The sequence below is a fragment of the Microcaecilia unicolor genome, chromosome 2 (assembly GCF_901765095.1).
Source record: "Microcaecilia unicolor chromosome 2, aMicUni1.1, whole genome shotgun sequence".
In the NCBI taxonomy this organism is placed as follows: domain Eukaryota; kingdom Metazoa; phylum Chordata; class Amphibia; order Gymnophiona; family Siphonopidae; genus Microcaecilia; species Microcaecilia unicolor.
This window is the reverse complement of record NC_044032.1, coordinates 556,694,002-556,709,631: the sequence shown is the minus strand read 5'-3', so window position 1 is coordinate 556,709,631 and position 15,630 is coordinate 556,694,002.

Genomic DNA, 15,630 nt, shown 5'->3' with positions numbered 1-15,630 from the left:
ACCGGTTTCGCATAACAGGGACATATATATCTTGGATTAAAGCCCTTTATACAATACCGTTGGCTAGGTTGTTAGTCAATGGAAAACTTACAGAGAGTTTTTCGCTACATAGGGGCACTCGGCAGGGATGCCCTCTCTCGCCACTCCTTTTTCTACTGGCAATAGAACTGCTGGCCATAAAAATAAGAAGTAGTAGAGTGTTAAGAGGGCTGCGGGTGGGCCACAGGGAATTTAAATTTAATTTGTTTGCCAATGATATCTTATTATATGTGGCAAATGCCCCTATGGATCTGCCGAGGGCATTGGCTATAGTGGAAGGCTTCGGGGATCTATCAGGGCTGCAAGTAAATTGTTCTAAATCTGAAGTATTACTTTTATCGGGGCACAATGGGGACCCGGGAGTAGTTGGATTGCCAATTCCATATGCCAAGGGTGCAATGCGATACTTGGGAATTTTTCTAAGTACTAGTGCTAAGGCATTTTACAAGAAGAACGTAATGGATCCCATGGAAAAAATCAGGCAGTTGTGTGTACGGTGGAAGGACCTGCCGCTCTCCTTGATGGGGAGAATAGCGCTAGTAAAAATGATCCTGCTACCCAAATTCTTTATCCCATGCAGGTGGCACCTATTTGGATTTTAAGGAGGGAGGACCGGTTGTTCCACTCCATCACCCGCTCTTTTATTTGGTGCGGGAAGGGGGCAAGAATTGGACACCAGAAACCAGGGGGCCTGGGATTACCTGACCTCCGCATGTATAATGTCACGGCACTTATGCAGGGTTAGCAGATCATTATCGGTTTTTGCCAAATGGAGGGCTGGAGGATTGAGTCGCCCATGGTCCTTTATAAATCTAATACACAGGCGGACTAGTACTAACCCTCAGATAGCTGGGCTTTTTGAGACCCATGAGGAGAGCGTGGATTTGGTGGAGAAGAGAGCACCAACAGCGGTCACCGGATGCGTCTCCCTTTCTGGGCATGGTGGGTAATGCGGAGTTCCCGGCGGGTATGGGATACTCAGTGTTTACCAAGTGGAAACAAAATGGGTGCAGGATTTTGGGCCATCTTTTAGTAGAGGGAGGGGACTCTATGGAATCCTTTGATCAAATAAAATACAGATGGGATGTCCCTAATAACAATTTGTTACAGTATATCCAGGTGTGGCATTATTATTATTCCCTGAAGGGGACATATGGGGATCAGTGGATGTGGGGCTCGTTTGAAAAGATTTTGCTACGGCTACCATACAAAGTAAACAGCCTTTCCACGTGGTATAAGATTTTACAAATGCACATGCCAGAGGGGGGTATGGAAAGATTGGTGGGCCAGTGGAATACAGAACTGGGTGTGACTTATACAGTCCAATCGTTCAGTAAGCTCTTTACTACACTATATGCAATGGTTAAAGCAGTGGATTTACAGGAAACACAATATAAGATACTACACCGAGATTTTATTACTAAAACTAAAGGGGCAATTATGGGCCTTTGGGGGGATGAACAGTGTGCTAGATGCCAAAGGGGAAGGGGAACATTTCTCCATTATTTCTTGGAGTGCCCGAGCCTTTCACTATGGCATGAGGCCTTTCAATTAATCCACCAGGTCACTCAAAAACAGAGTGGGACTACGTAACCTTACTTTTAGGGCATCAAATTCTCTTACTGGCTCAGGGACTATTGCAGCCGTACAGGAGATTCATATGTATGACCTTGTTGTTAGTTAAGAAAACTGTTTTGCAAATCTGGACCTCGTCTGAGAGCATACCGAATGAAGCATGGAGGGTAAGGATGAGAGAGGTCGGTAAGCATGAGAGCCAAATCTATGTCAAATCCCTAAAACTGGCAAATAAGCAATATTCGAAAGTGTGGATAGACTGTTTACAGCGATTAAGTTAAAGGAAAGTAGGGGGGGTTGGGGTAGGGTTGGGCAAGGGTAGAAGGGGGGAAGGGTGTGTCTGTGTTTAGGATGATGTGAGATGGTGTGGAGAAGAATGGGATGGGTGAGATGAATGGATGCGGGGGGGGGGGGGTACTTGAAAAAGCCGATGCAAAGTGGGTCGCACTGACTATGGTTGTTGGACTTTTTGGTTTGTATTAGCTATCCTATGGGGTTTATATTGTATGTAATTCTGACAGTGTTATAGACATTATGGAGTGTAACCACAGATTGTATCGGTGACAATAAAAATTAAAAAAAAAAAAAGAAGAGATAAGAGGTTTTAGCACAGTATAAGTCATCACAAAAACAAAATATAAGAAAACCAATGGACTACATTAGTAGCTTACAGCCCATTTAGTTGTGTTTAAACAAAAAAGATCTGCATGAAAAAAAAATATTCATTTTTATTTTGACTTATAAAACCACTTGTCCCTGAAACATGCCAGAATAATCCATTTGTGTATCTAAAATGTAAACTTTTACAAAACATGCAGATGTGATTCCATGTGCCCCAATGAAAAAAGAGTTTAAGGGCCCTGTTTACTAAGCCACGTTATAGGCACGTTAGAGTCTTTTAACACTCTTTAACTATGCACGCACGTTAACTGTGTACATGCCTACGATATCCCTATAGGCGCCTACACAGTTAGCGCGTATGCTAATTGTAGGCGCATTAAAAATGCTAACGCGCCTTAGTAAACAGGGCCCTAAATTTACATCCATTTCATTTCAGTATATTCCATCTGTATAACACCAGGCTTCCCAAAGCACATTACAACAACAGTTAAAATGAACCTATCAAGAAATAGGGCATCTTCACTGAAATCTTGTATTGTATAGAACAGTGTAGAAAAATTAGCACAAAATACAGAGGTTTCTACCATCTATAATACATTTTTCAGCTGTTTTAGTGATGTTCAATTTTTATTTCCTCATTTTTATATCTAGACTAGTAAAACAGGCGCTAGCAAGGTTTTCCTCGGAGTGTGCATGTTTGAGAGAGTATGTGTGAGAGTGACTGTGTGAGAGAGTGAATGTGCGAGTATGTATGTGTGACAGAGAGAGATTGAGACTGGGTGCGAGTGTGTCTGTGAGAGTGTGTGTGAGTGAGAGAGAGTGTGTGCCAGGGGCCCCCGCCCCTTCCTCCGTGTTCCAGGGTCGTCGTCACCCCCCCTTCCTCCCTCCGAGTTCCAGGGTTGTCCCCCGCCCCCGCTTTTTTTCCCTAGTTTTTGTACCAGTGGTGCATTCCCTCCCTCCTCCTCGCTCTTCCCCTCCCCCGAATTCCAAACCCCTCTCCTCCACCGAGTTCGACACCCCCCTCCCTCCCTCCTTGAGTTCCAGACCCCACCTCCCTGCCTCCCTCCGATTTCCAGACCCCCTCCCTCCGATTTCCTGACCCCTGAACCCCCGTGCCGCAACCCTCTCGAGCCCCCTTCCCGCCACCAACCCTCCCCCGCTGCCGTTGTGTATCTGTGCTGGCGGGGACCCCAACCCCCGCCAGCCGGTCCTCTTCTCGGCCTCGCGGCGTGGACGAATGATCTGATCAAGTTTGAATCTGTTTATGTGCGTGCATCTGATGTCCTGTGTGCAGGATGTCAGACACACGCACACAAACAGATTGCAACTTGATCAGATCATTCGTCAACGCCGCGCGGCCAAGAAGAGGACTTTGGCTGGCGGGGGTTGGGGTCCCCCGCCAGCACAGGTACACGACAGCGGCGGGGGAGAGTTGGTGGTGGGAAAGGGGGGCTCGAGAAGGTCACGGCAGGGGGTCCAGGGGTCAGGAACTTGGAGGGGGGTCTAGAAATCGGAGGGAGGGAGGGATTCTTCTGACGTCGCGTTACCATGGGCGGAGCGATTATGAAGCCTACGAACACTACAGGGCTTCACTGCCACGGAGTCAGCTTCAGAACGTTGGAGGTGCGAATTATTATATTAGCTATGGGAAGCTTTCAAATAAATTATAAAGCTGTCAAATAAGTTTAAAAATAAATCTTTTGTCCTCCACCTTTTAAGGCACTGCCTGTCCAACTGGAACAGCTTTAGACTTTTTATAGACGGACTACACATTTATTTTTAATAATCTTTTGTTATTGTTTTGGGTGAAATAAAGCTCCGCCTACTGCCAGCAAGCTCCACCAACTGGCTTCAGCCCATATAATGGATTAGATAGGAACCCCGTCTCCTGTTTTCTTCAACCTCCTTGGCTGGTAGCATGCAGGGGAACAAATGGAGGAAATAGTGTCAGAGGGGGAGGCGGGATGCCGGAGATAGAAAGATGAGGAGAACACAGTTTAATAACATCAAAAGGGTAAAGCCAAGGAGGTTGGATAAAAACTGGAGATGGAATGATGTCAAAAAGTTGAAGCCAATTAGGTTAGACTTAGTTTCCCCTTCCCCGCGCAGCCGTCAACCCAGTACACTCAAAATAAAGCAAACAAACCTATGAGCTGTCACATCCACATTGTTCTTTATTGTTGGTAGAATTTTAATTTAATCTCACTTAAATTTTCAAACATGCCAACTTGTGCAGCTTACGGATGTACACAGAGGAAGTATAATAACAGAATAACTTTTCAGACATAGAATAGTAATTTGTTATAAATCGTAATCAGTATGTCATTTGGAAGGACTGGTTATAGAGACACCCTAGCATGTGTTATATTTATTCAGAGATTATTTTTCTCCTGGTAAAGAGCCACTAAAACAATCATGTTATGACAATCAGGTGCTCAACGTTTAGAGTTTCTATCTATTTATATTACTTTTCTTTAGTGGATTTATACCCCTCATATGTCCGAGTTAGGGACTCAGGTCTATGTGGTTTACATTAAGTTCAGGCAGATGTAACTCAGATGTACAAATAGACTCAGATAAACAATTCAGATGTACCAACAGCAGGTCAGGGGTGCATGAGAGGGAGAAAAGAGATAGATGGAAAGTAGTGTAGTGTTGTGTACTGGGTAGATTTCGTTTATGTAAGGTTGCGTTGATCATCATGAATTTTTTGTACAGAAATGTTTTTAGTTTTCTGCGAAAACTTTTGGAAGTGTTGTTTCATGCATCCTTTGGCAATGTGTTCCACCATTTAGCAGCGTTATATGGGAAGTCTGAAGGGGGCTACTTTGTAGGTCACTCCTTTACAGCTGGGTTGGTGTATGATGAAGTAGCCTCTCAATTTTTCCTTGAGGGTAGGTTGTGGTAGTTCAACTAGTGATGTCATGTAATTTGGTGCAGTGCCAAATATGATCTGGTACACAAAGGTGCAAATGTTGAAGATCACTCTTGTTCTAATTGGTAGCTAGTGTAGGTATTGCAGTAGTGGCATAGTGTGGTCATATTTGAATGTGCTGCAGGTCGGGCGTGAAGAAGTATTTTATGCTGTTTGTGTTTTTTTTTTTTTTTTAGTATGAATTTTCTGCACTGCAGTAGTCTATCTGGGACAGGACAAGGCTTTGGACTAGAATTCAGAAGGCAGTTTTTGAGAAATCTGCTCTTACTCTGTGTAGTTTCCAAAGGGACTTGAATACTTTTGATGTGACAGCAGACACTTGTAGTTCTAGTGTCAGGTGTTGGTCAATCAGTATACCAAGTATTTTGACATTTGTTTCTAGTGTGTATTCCGTTGGGCCTATTTGAATTTTGTTATTTGTTATTGGTTTGGACAGGTTGGTTATTGCCATGAGCTTTGTTTTCTCTCTATTGAGTTTCAATTTGAATGTTGTGACCCGATGGGGGAGCCCTGGGGCATATTCTGGGGTCCATTCCACGGATAGGGAGGGATCCTGGCATCTTCACTCTGTAGGATCTGCTGCTCAGGAATCCCTCAAACCATGATAGGGCCTTGTCACCTATTCCTATGCTGTCTAGCGTGTTTAGTAGCAGCCCATGGTCTACCAGGTCAAAAGCTGATGACATGTTGAATTGGAGGATCAAGACCCTGCAACCCGTACTAATTACTTTTCTTAGGTCTGACACCAGTGATGTTAGTACGGTTTCTGTTCTGTGGTTTGGGTGGAATCCTGATTGAGAGCTGTGTAGTATAGAAAAGTGCATCGTACATTCCATGAGTTGTTTAGTGGCTATGCCTTCCATTACCCTGGTGAGTAAGGAGATGGAAGCTACAAGTCTGGAGTTGGTTATAACATCCTGCGTCATTTTGTTAGTTTTTGGGATGGGGGTTAAGATGATTCCTCCTTTTTCCTTTGGGAACTGGCCCTTGTTAAGCATGGAAGTGATGTGTTTCATTAGGCAGTGTATGAATGTATCGAAAGTGTTCTTTAGCAGGAAATTTGGACAGGTGTCAAGTGGGCATTGTGATTTTGTGTATTTTTTCACAATGTTTTTTTGACCAAGTCGGTGGAGGGAGGTGTGAAGGTTGTCTATTCTGCTGGTGTGGGGTCATCTGTTTTGTTTGTTATGTCCAGGTAATCTTCCGGCCATGGCCAGAAGGATGCTAGGCTGCATAGAGAGGGGAATAACCAGCAGAAGAAAGGAGGTGTTGATGCCCCTCTACAAGTCATTGCTGAGGCCCCACTTGGAGTATTGTGTTCAGTTTTGGAGGCCGTATCTTGCTAAAGATGTAAAAAGACTGGAAGCGGTGCAAAGAAAAGCTACAAAAATGGTATGGGATTTGCGTTGCAAACCGTACGACGAGAGACTTACTGACCTGAACATGTATACCTTGGAGGAAAGGAGAAACAGGGGAGATATGATACAGATGTTCAAATATTTGAAAGGTATTAATCTGCAAATGAACCTTTTCCGGAGACGGGAAGGCGGTAGAACTAGGGGACATGAATTGAGGTTGAAGGGGGGCGGACTCAGGACTAATGTCACGAAGTATTTTTTCACGGAGAGGGTGGTGGATATGTGGAACGCCCTCCCGCAGGAGGTGGTGGAGATGAAAACGGTAATGGAATTCAAACATGCATGGGATAAACACAGAGGAATCCTGTTTAGAAGGAATGGTTCCATGGAATCTTAGCGGAGATTGGGTGGCGATGCTGGTAATTGGGAAACAAAACGGGAGCTGGGCAGACTTCTGCGGTCTACGCCGTGATCGTGACTGGATAGGGATGGGCTGGAGTGTAAATTTTAAGGGGCTTCGATGTTAGCTTCAGAACTTAGTACAAGAACAGTACTGGGCAGACATCTATGGTCTGTGCCCTGAGAAAGGCAAGGAAAATCAAACTTGGGTATACATAAAAAGTATCACATACCATGTAAAATGAGTTTGTCTTGTTGGGCAGCTGGATGGACCGTACAGGTCTTTATCTGCCATCATTTACTATGTTACTATGTAGTGGCCTTAAGTACAAATCAATTTACGCCACCAACTTTACATATATAGGCACTCAATTATGGAATGCTCTTCCCAAACAAGTAAAAATCTACCCACAACTACCTAAATTTCTGAAAATTATTGAAATCAGTATTGTTTAAGAAGGCTTATTCCCCAAGTTTAATCTAACTTGAATTAACTATTACTATAAATTCAGATCCAAGGACAATAATTACGTCATTATCACTTGCCTTTTGATGTTTGTTATTTTATATCTTATTCTCAATTTGTATAATTGTCTTTCTTGTACTGTAGCTTGCATTACAGACTTTGTAAGCCACTTTCAGCCTGTGATCAGTGGGAAAATGTGGGATATAAATGTAATAATAAAATAAATTTAAAAAATGTAGTTTGTGGGGGTAGGGAGACTTCTTTTGATGTTGGAGATTTTCTGTTCAAGTAGTTGGCCAGTTTTTGGGCGGAGGGATGTTGTCTGTTGACAGATCCTGTGTGTTCAGCAGGCCATTTACTAGCCCAAAATGTTTTTAAATATTTAGTTGGTTACCTCCTATTTTGTCTTCATAATACTTAACTTTGGTTTTCTTGGATCAAGTTCTGTTTTCATTGGATTTGCTGCAAATCCATTTCCTTTCAAGTTTTTTTGCATTTTTTTTGATAGTTCCTGGTTGAACCATGAGTGAGTTGTTCTCCTAGGGTGGTTTTTCAGCTTCTCTGGTACTATTTTGTCCAGTGTTGTACGACTGGTTTAGCACATGGCTTTGGTTTCTGTTGTGCCAGAATTGGTCTGCATCCATTTTTCATCTTGTTGTCTTAGTGTTGGGATAGACATTGTGGATTGTCATTTTAGCCCTTTCTGGCCATTTCAGGATGTTAATTTGTGATAGTCTGACCATGGGGTTGGTGTCCATGTTGTATCTCGGATTTTCATCTTGTGATGGTTTTCCATTCTGTAGGCTAGCATGTCTAGCTGGGTGACCTTTGTTGTGGGTGATGTTGGTTGGTTATGTATTTGAAGTTCTATGTTTCCAGGAAGTCCATTAGGTCTTGTGTGTTTGTATCATTCTGACATTCCAGGTACAAGCTGGCGTTACCCAATATTACCACATTGTCATTGTGAGTGCATGTGTTTGAGATAATTGATTTAAATCGTCCTCTGTGTTTATCCAGTTTCCAGGTGGGCGATAGAATAGGGTAAAGCAGATGTTTCCCTGGAGTGTGTGGTCATTGATTTTACAATTTATGATTTCCAGATATGGGGTTTTGGGTCAGACGTGTGTTCAAGATTGAAGAAGGATTTGCAGATAATGGTGAGCCTGCCTCCTCTCTTAGTGGTCCAGGTTTAATGTGAGATTTTGTATCCTGGTGGGCATATGTCTCTGATAACCAGGTCTTTGAGGGATCTTATCCATGTTTTGGTTATGAAGAGTAAGCCCAGTTGTTCCTCAACTATCCAGTCTCTGATGGTTTCTGTTTTGTTTACTAGGGACCTTCTTTTGGTGTATTCGATGGGTACTGGTAGTGTGGAATCAGTTTGCTGGTTCACGCGTTCTATTCGGATTAGCTGACGTTCAGACCCATTATTGTCATTGCCTAATGAACTTTTTGTGTTGGTAGTGGTTGTTCTGGGTCAGGTATTAGTAAGTAGGTCTAACACTGTTCTTGTTCATGTGCAGGCTTGTTATCAAAATTGGTATGTTTAGTCTGCTGTTGAAGGCATCTGTCTGCTCATATATTAGCCAGGTTATTATCAGGTAGTAGGTCAGCTATATTGTATAACCCTTTTCTTGATCTGTTTTGTGGTGTGGAGAAGTGGATCTGTTTGTGTTTGATGATGATTTGGTTGGTATTTGTTGAGTGTAGTTGGTGTTTGTTGGGTGTGGAAGTGTGGGTAGTTTAGTCAGCAATAATCTTGTAAAAGAGATCTGACAAAATTACAGAAAGTGAGTTATCACACCGCGTGGTAATTGCAGCAAGGGATAGAAGTCCTATGGAATAGCAGTTGAGGTTAGAAGTCAAAATAAAGTCTTGCAGTTTCAAGCAGTCATAAAAGGACAGAATGGTTAATATACAATATATTATTGAGCATTGAAATATTATCCTCAGTTAACATTAAAGTAGTACAGTGTAGATTGCATTACTGAGAAGTGATCAGCAATCATAAAAGGGCAGAATTTCTAATATACAATATATTATTTGCAGCATTGAAATATTATCCTCAGTTAACATTAAAGTAGTACAATGTAGACTGCATTAGTAATCAGATAGAGGGAGAGGTAGCTTGCATATGAGAACAATACCTGCAGCAAACAGAATAATCCATTTGTGTATATAAAATGTAAACTTCTACAAAACAGATGAAGATATGATTCCATTTGCCCCAATGAAAGGAGAATTTAAATTTACTTCCATTTAATTTAAATATATTCCATCTTTATAACACCAGGCTTCCCATGGCAGATTACAACAACAGTTAAGATGAACCCATCAGGAAACAGGATATCCTCACTGAAATTTGGCCATCTGTATTGTATAGAGCAGTGCAGAAAAATGAGCACAAAATACAGAATTTTGTAAGCGCTGTTTCTACCAGCCACAATACTGTTTTAATGATATTCAATTTTTATTTCCTGATATTTATATCTTGATATGGGAAGCTTTCAAATAAATTAAAAAGCTGTCAACTAAGTAAATAGACTTTTTACAGATGGACCATGCATAAGCAGTCTATTATTTTGAATAATCGTTTGCTATTGTTTTGGGTGAACTAAAATGGCAGCAAGCTCCACCGACTGACTTCAGTCCATATAATGGACTAGATAGGCTCACCCCATCGTCTGTATTCATCCAACCTCCTTGGGTGAAGCCAACCCCCCCCCCCCCCCCCCCACACACACACAGTCACCATATATTGGTCAGAACAAAACAAACTATGTGCTGCTGTATCCACGTCATTTTATTTCAGTTATATTTAGAAAAATGCCGGCCTGAGCAACATATGGAATAACCTATCATTGGTTAAAGTAGTGATTAGTTCTAAATCGTAATCAGTGTCATTTTGAGGGGCTCCAAAACAGACATAATGTAATGTTATGAGAATCAGGTGCTCAATATTCAGTTTTTATTTTTGCAAAGGGTTTTTTTTTTTAACCTTAATTAGATTGAAATCTGGGAGCATTTAAAATCTTTTTGTTACCTGTGCCTAGATCAAGAGAAAGATGGTATGTGGGAACATGCTTCTGTTGTTTTGTGGAATGTAGTGGTATATTATAAACGTGCACTTGATATTTTTTATTACTACTATTTAAAAAAAGCATTGAATAATAAGGAAGTGCTACCTTCATGCAGAAGTCCAGAGTCAGTCCAATGTGCCAGTTCTGTTGTTTATATTTATTTCTATTTAAAGTCTGTTTGAATATAAATGCAATGTATGTATGGATGCCTGTTCTGGTGTGTGCTTGTGATAAGGTTTGAATAACTGTCTAGATTTATGGCTATGATTTCTGAACATGTGGCATCATTAAAAAACAGACTTTTAAATTCCAGTTGGGCATATATGCTAATCTTAAACTTGTTAAATGTTTCAGACATATCCATTGACTTGCTCCCATGATGTTATTATCGTCCAGAAAGAAGAGATAATAGTTTTCAGTTTTGGCACAGTATAAGTAATCACAAGAACAAAATATCAGAAAAACAATGGACTGCATTATAACCCATTAAGTTATGTTTCAACAACTGAGAAATCTGCATGAAACCAAATATTTTTTAATTATTTTGACTTATAAAACCACTTGTCCCTGAAACATGCTCAAAACTGAAAAATCCATTTGTGTACCTAAAATGTAAACCTCTACCAAAGAGATAACGTGAAGATGTGATTCCATGTGCCCCAATGAAAGAGTTCAATTTTACTTCCACCTAATTTGAACATATTCCACCTTAATAACACCAGGCTTCCCATGGCAGATTATAACAACAGTTAAGATGAACCCATCAGCAAACAGGATATCCTCAATGAAATTTGTCCATATATTACTGTATTGTATAGAACAGTGTAGAAAAAAGAGCACAAAATACAGAGATTATAACTGCTGTTTCTACCAACTACAACAATTTTTAATGTTGTTTTAGTGATTTTCAATTTTATTTAATGATTTACAAGCCGTAAAGCCTGTTACAAGGGGCAACATTTCTGTTGTGCGTAATGTAATGAAATAGCTAAACGGGCAATATGTTTTATTTCTGAAATGTAAAGAGAGAGAGTGTGTGTGTATATGTGTGTGTGTGACAGAGAACGTGTGTGTGTGCGTCTGTGTGACAGAGCGTGAGAGTGAGTTGAGAGAGATTGTGTATGTGTGTGAGACAGAGAAAGTGTGTGTGTGTGTGTGTGTGTCTATGTGAAAGAGAGTGTGAGAGTTGAGAGAGACAGAGTGTGTATGTGTGTGAGAGACATAGAAAGTGTGTGTGCGCGTCTGTGTGCAAGAGAGTTGACAGTGTGTATATGTGTGTGTGCGTCTGTCAGAGTGTGAGTTGAGAGACAGTGTGTGCCCCCCCCCCGTAGCCACCCAGCGATTCTCCTCTCCCCTGCCCCCCCTCCAGCCACCCAGCGATTCTCCTCTCCCCTGCCCCCCTCTCCAGCCACCCAGCGAGTCTCCTCTGTCCCCTGCCCCCCCTGTAGCCACCCAGCGATTCTCCTCTCTCCCCTGCCCCCCCTTCCAGGCACCCACCGATTCTCCGTCGCTCCTTTGAAAGCCCTGCCCGTCTGTAGCCTTCCCTTCGAGTTCATTCCCTCTGAGTCCCGCCTTCTGACGTCATTTCCTCTTTCCACGAGGGCAGGACTCTGAGGGAACGACCTGGAAGGGAAGGCTACAGACAGGCAGGGCTTTCAAAGGAGCGACGGAGACTCAGTGGGTGCCTGGAGGGGGGGGCATGGGAGAGAGGAGAATCACTGGGTGGCAATGACAGACTGGGCAGGCGGGTTGGACGTTTGTTACAGACCACCATTGATCCGCTGGTCCTGCCTCTATGTGCTGCTGTTACTGCCTCTAACAATGTCAGGACTTCGGACAGATCTGTGACGTGCCGCGCAGGTCACTCTTCATTTATATAGTAGGATATCTACATATGGGCAGCTTTCAAATAAATTTAAAAAGACATTTGAGCCTCATATAAGAGCTCCTTCAGAACCATCGTGTGAGGCTGGGTTCGTTGGACAATTATTTTAATTTGGGTGAACTGTGGCTGAAGCTTGGAATCTATAGGGTCATTTTACCAAGCTGCGGGGAAAAAGAGCCCTGCGCTAGCAACAGGGGCCGTTTTCCTCGTGCGCCTAGGCCTTTATACCGCAGCGGGTAGAAAAGCCCCAAGACAAACATGGCTATGCGGTAAGAGAACTCTTACCACATGGCCTTGCGGCGGGGAACCCTTACCGCCACCCATTGAGGTGGCAATAAGGGCTTCTGCGGTAACCCAGCAGCAACCAGCTTGTGGCAATCCCCGATTACTGCTGGGTTCTCTATGGATGGTGGGATTATCTAGCCGCACAGCTGAAATGACTCCTTGGTGACATCACTGATGCAGCCCTCCTCTAGCACAGAAAACTAAAAGTCTTCTCCTCATGCTCCTACCTTCCCACCAGTGTATAAAGTATACATACAGTAGAATCTCTCTTCACACCTCAGTTTTATTTTTTCCATGGTGCGCCTTCAATTTTGTCATATATATATTACCCATTCAGTATTTCTTTTATGTTAGTGTTCCTCCTAATTAGTTCCCAACATTTTTTAATTTAATTTAGCCAAGTTATTTTTTCTGATGTCCCAAAAGTCAGGCTTCAAAGACTGTACTCTCTGTAACAGTAAACTGTTGGTTATAAACTCACATATACAGTGCCTGCGGTGTTTAGGTCAACAACATAGCACTGACAGATGTGTTGCATGTAAAAAAAAATATGACAATTAAAACATTGGAGATTTGTGCCTTAAAACTGAAAAATTTGATTCACAAAGCATCTTTAGTCAAATCTACTCTGGCAAAGAAAAAAAAGCTAAGAATAGATGGTAAAACAGATGGAATTGTCTTTGTTTAATCAAGAAAGTTCAGGATCTCTGCCAGATTCTGTTACACTGCTTGGGGGGTCAGGGTCAGCTGTCTCCTGCCATTCAGGAATCGTCCGGCATCGTTTATGCTATTGACATCACAGTGGGTGGATCTGCTCAAGACGGCAAACCCATTGCTGCACAGCTTCTTGTTGAGTATCTGAATGGCTTGGTGCCACTAATGCCAGCAGACATTGCACAAACTGGCATCTGTCAGGAGTGTGGCGAGTCTGTCAAATTCTTCTTCACCCTCTTCTACTGCTTCTTGCCGTCAAACTCATTCTGAAAGCTCTTGTGATCGACATCATCATTCACCTAGGTCTGCCTATAGCCAGTCTTCTTCCCGTCATTGAGGCAGGCATAGTTATCGGCATCACCGACATCATCAATGTCACAGTTCAGCAGCCAAGTCATCGAGGCATATTCTCGCCTGCATCCCATCTTTCTATCAGATTGTCGATTAGTGCAGCTTCTTAACTTCCTCCACAGCTAACAGATCAGGCAGTTCAGAAGACTCTCCAGTTAGAAATGTTAACAGTGGGATTTCTTTCCTTCTTTAATCAATTTTTACAACATTCAAGTACTGCACCACAGCTTTCTGTGGCTCCTGCTACTTTTAATCAGCCTGCTTTGGTTGCAGAGCAGCCTATACAGAATAAGCATCCTATAATGTCTCCACTCCTATTCCAGGAAAAACTCTTGGACAAGATCTCCAGTATCTACTCAGAATCAACATCTTCCTTCGGGCAATGTTTCTGCATGTCCTTCTCCATCTCAATCTCTGCATTCTCAGAATTCATTAATTGACAAATCTTCACCTCAACAGAAGTCTGATACTGTTGTAAAGTATAATAAAACTGATGACTGGCGATCAAAGAGCAATTTTCAGAAGTTGTGTCAGAGAAATACAAGGTCAGCTTTAGCATCAAGGTAGGTCTACCCACAATAGGCAGTTTCAGTTCACAGAGGAGAATGATGCAGACTATATCTTATAGACCTGATGGGAAGAGAAGGTGTGTGTGTGGGGGGGGGGGGGGGGACTTACCCAGCACGCATAGAGAACAGGGCAAGCCAATAGAATGAGTCCCATAAGACACAGGAATCTGGACATGTGCTCTGGAAGAGCCTATTACAGAGAACTACAAGATTACAGGGATTTGTACTTCAAGGGCACAACCTTAATTAAAGGTACAGTCAATGTAACCTGTTGCAAATGATGTTTAACATATATACATAAACAACAAATAACCTGTATCCATGCAAATAGGGTCAGACACTCGCCGCCTGTTATCAGTAGATACCACTAATTCCTCAAAATATAAACCATTATGAGCATGCAAAGTCCAATAATAAAGCTGGATCTTGAAAGTTGACAACTCCTTGTTGTCTCAAGTTCTTTGTTGTTCTGGTGACTTCTCTCTTGCAGTCTCGTAAGAGGTGAAACGAGAAACAGCTAACACAAAGAACAACACAATGGAAAGAAAAAGTCTCTTGAGTCTCTGGCGTGGAGAACAGCCCACAAAGTTCATGTCTCTTCACGAGGTATGTGGCTCACTAGCTCTGTGATGACTCTGTTGAAGCAGTCTGTTGTCTCCTACAAGAGCCTGTTAGAATTCCCAGAGTTGTCATTGATGATCTGCAATTCTGCATATCTGATGGAATTTTGATGTGTCTGACCTTTCATCAGCTGTTTGATAAACTGAAGACATAAAGCGAATGCTACATACCTGTAGAAGGTATTCTCCAAGGACAGCAGGCTGATTGTTCTCACTGATGGGTGACGTCCACGGCAGCCCCTCCAATCGGAAACTTCTCTAGCAAAGTCCTTTGCTAGTCCTCGCGCGCCCGCGCGCACCGCGCATGCGCGGCCGTCTTCCCGCCCGAAACCGGCTCGAGCCGGCCAGTCCAGTATGTAGCAAGACAATACACTTCAAGGGAAGACACAACTCCAACGGGGAGGCGGGCGGGTTTGTGAGAACAATCAGCCTGCTGTCCTCGGAGAATACCTTCTACAGGTATGTAGCATTCGCTTTCTCCGAGGACAAGCAGGCTGCTTGTTCTCACTGATGGGGTATCCCTAGCCCCCAGGCTCACTCAAAACAACAACCATGGTCAATTGGGCCTCGCAACGGCGAGGACATAACTGAGATTGACCTAAAAAATTTACCAACTAACTGAGAGTGTAGCCTGGAACAGAACAAACAGGGCCCTCGGGGGGTGGAGTTGGATCCTAAAGCCCAAACAGGTTCTGAAGAACTGACTGCCCGAACCGACTGTCGCGTCGGGTAT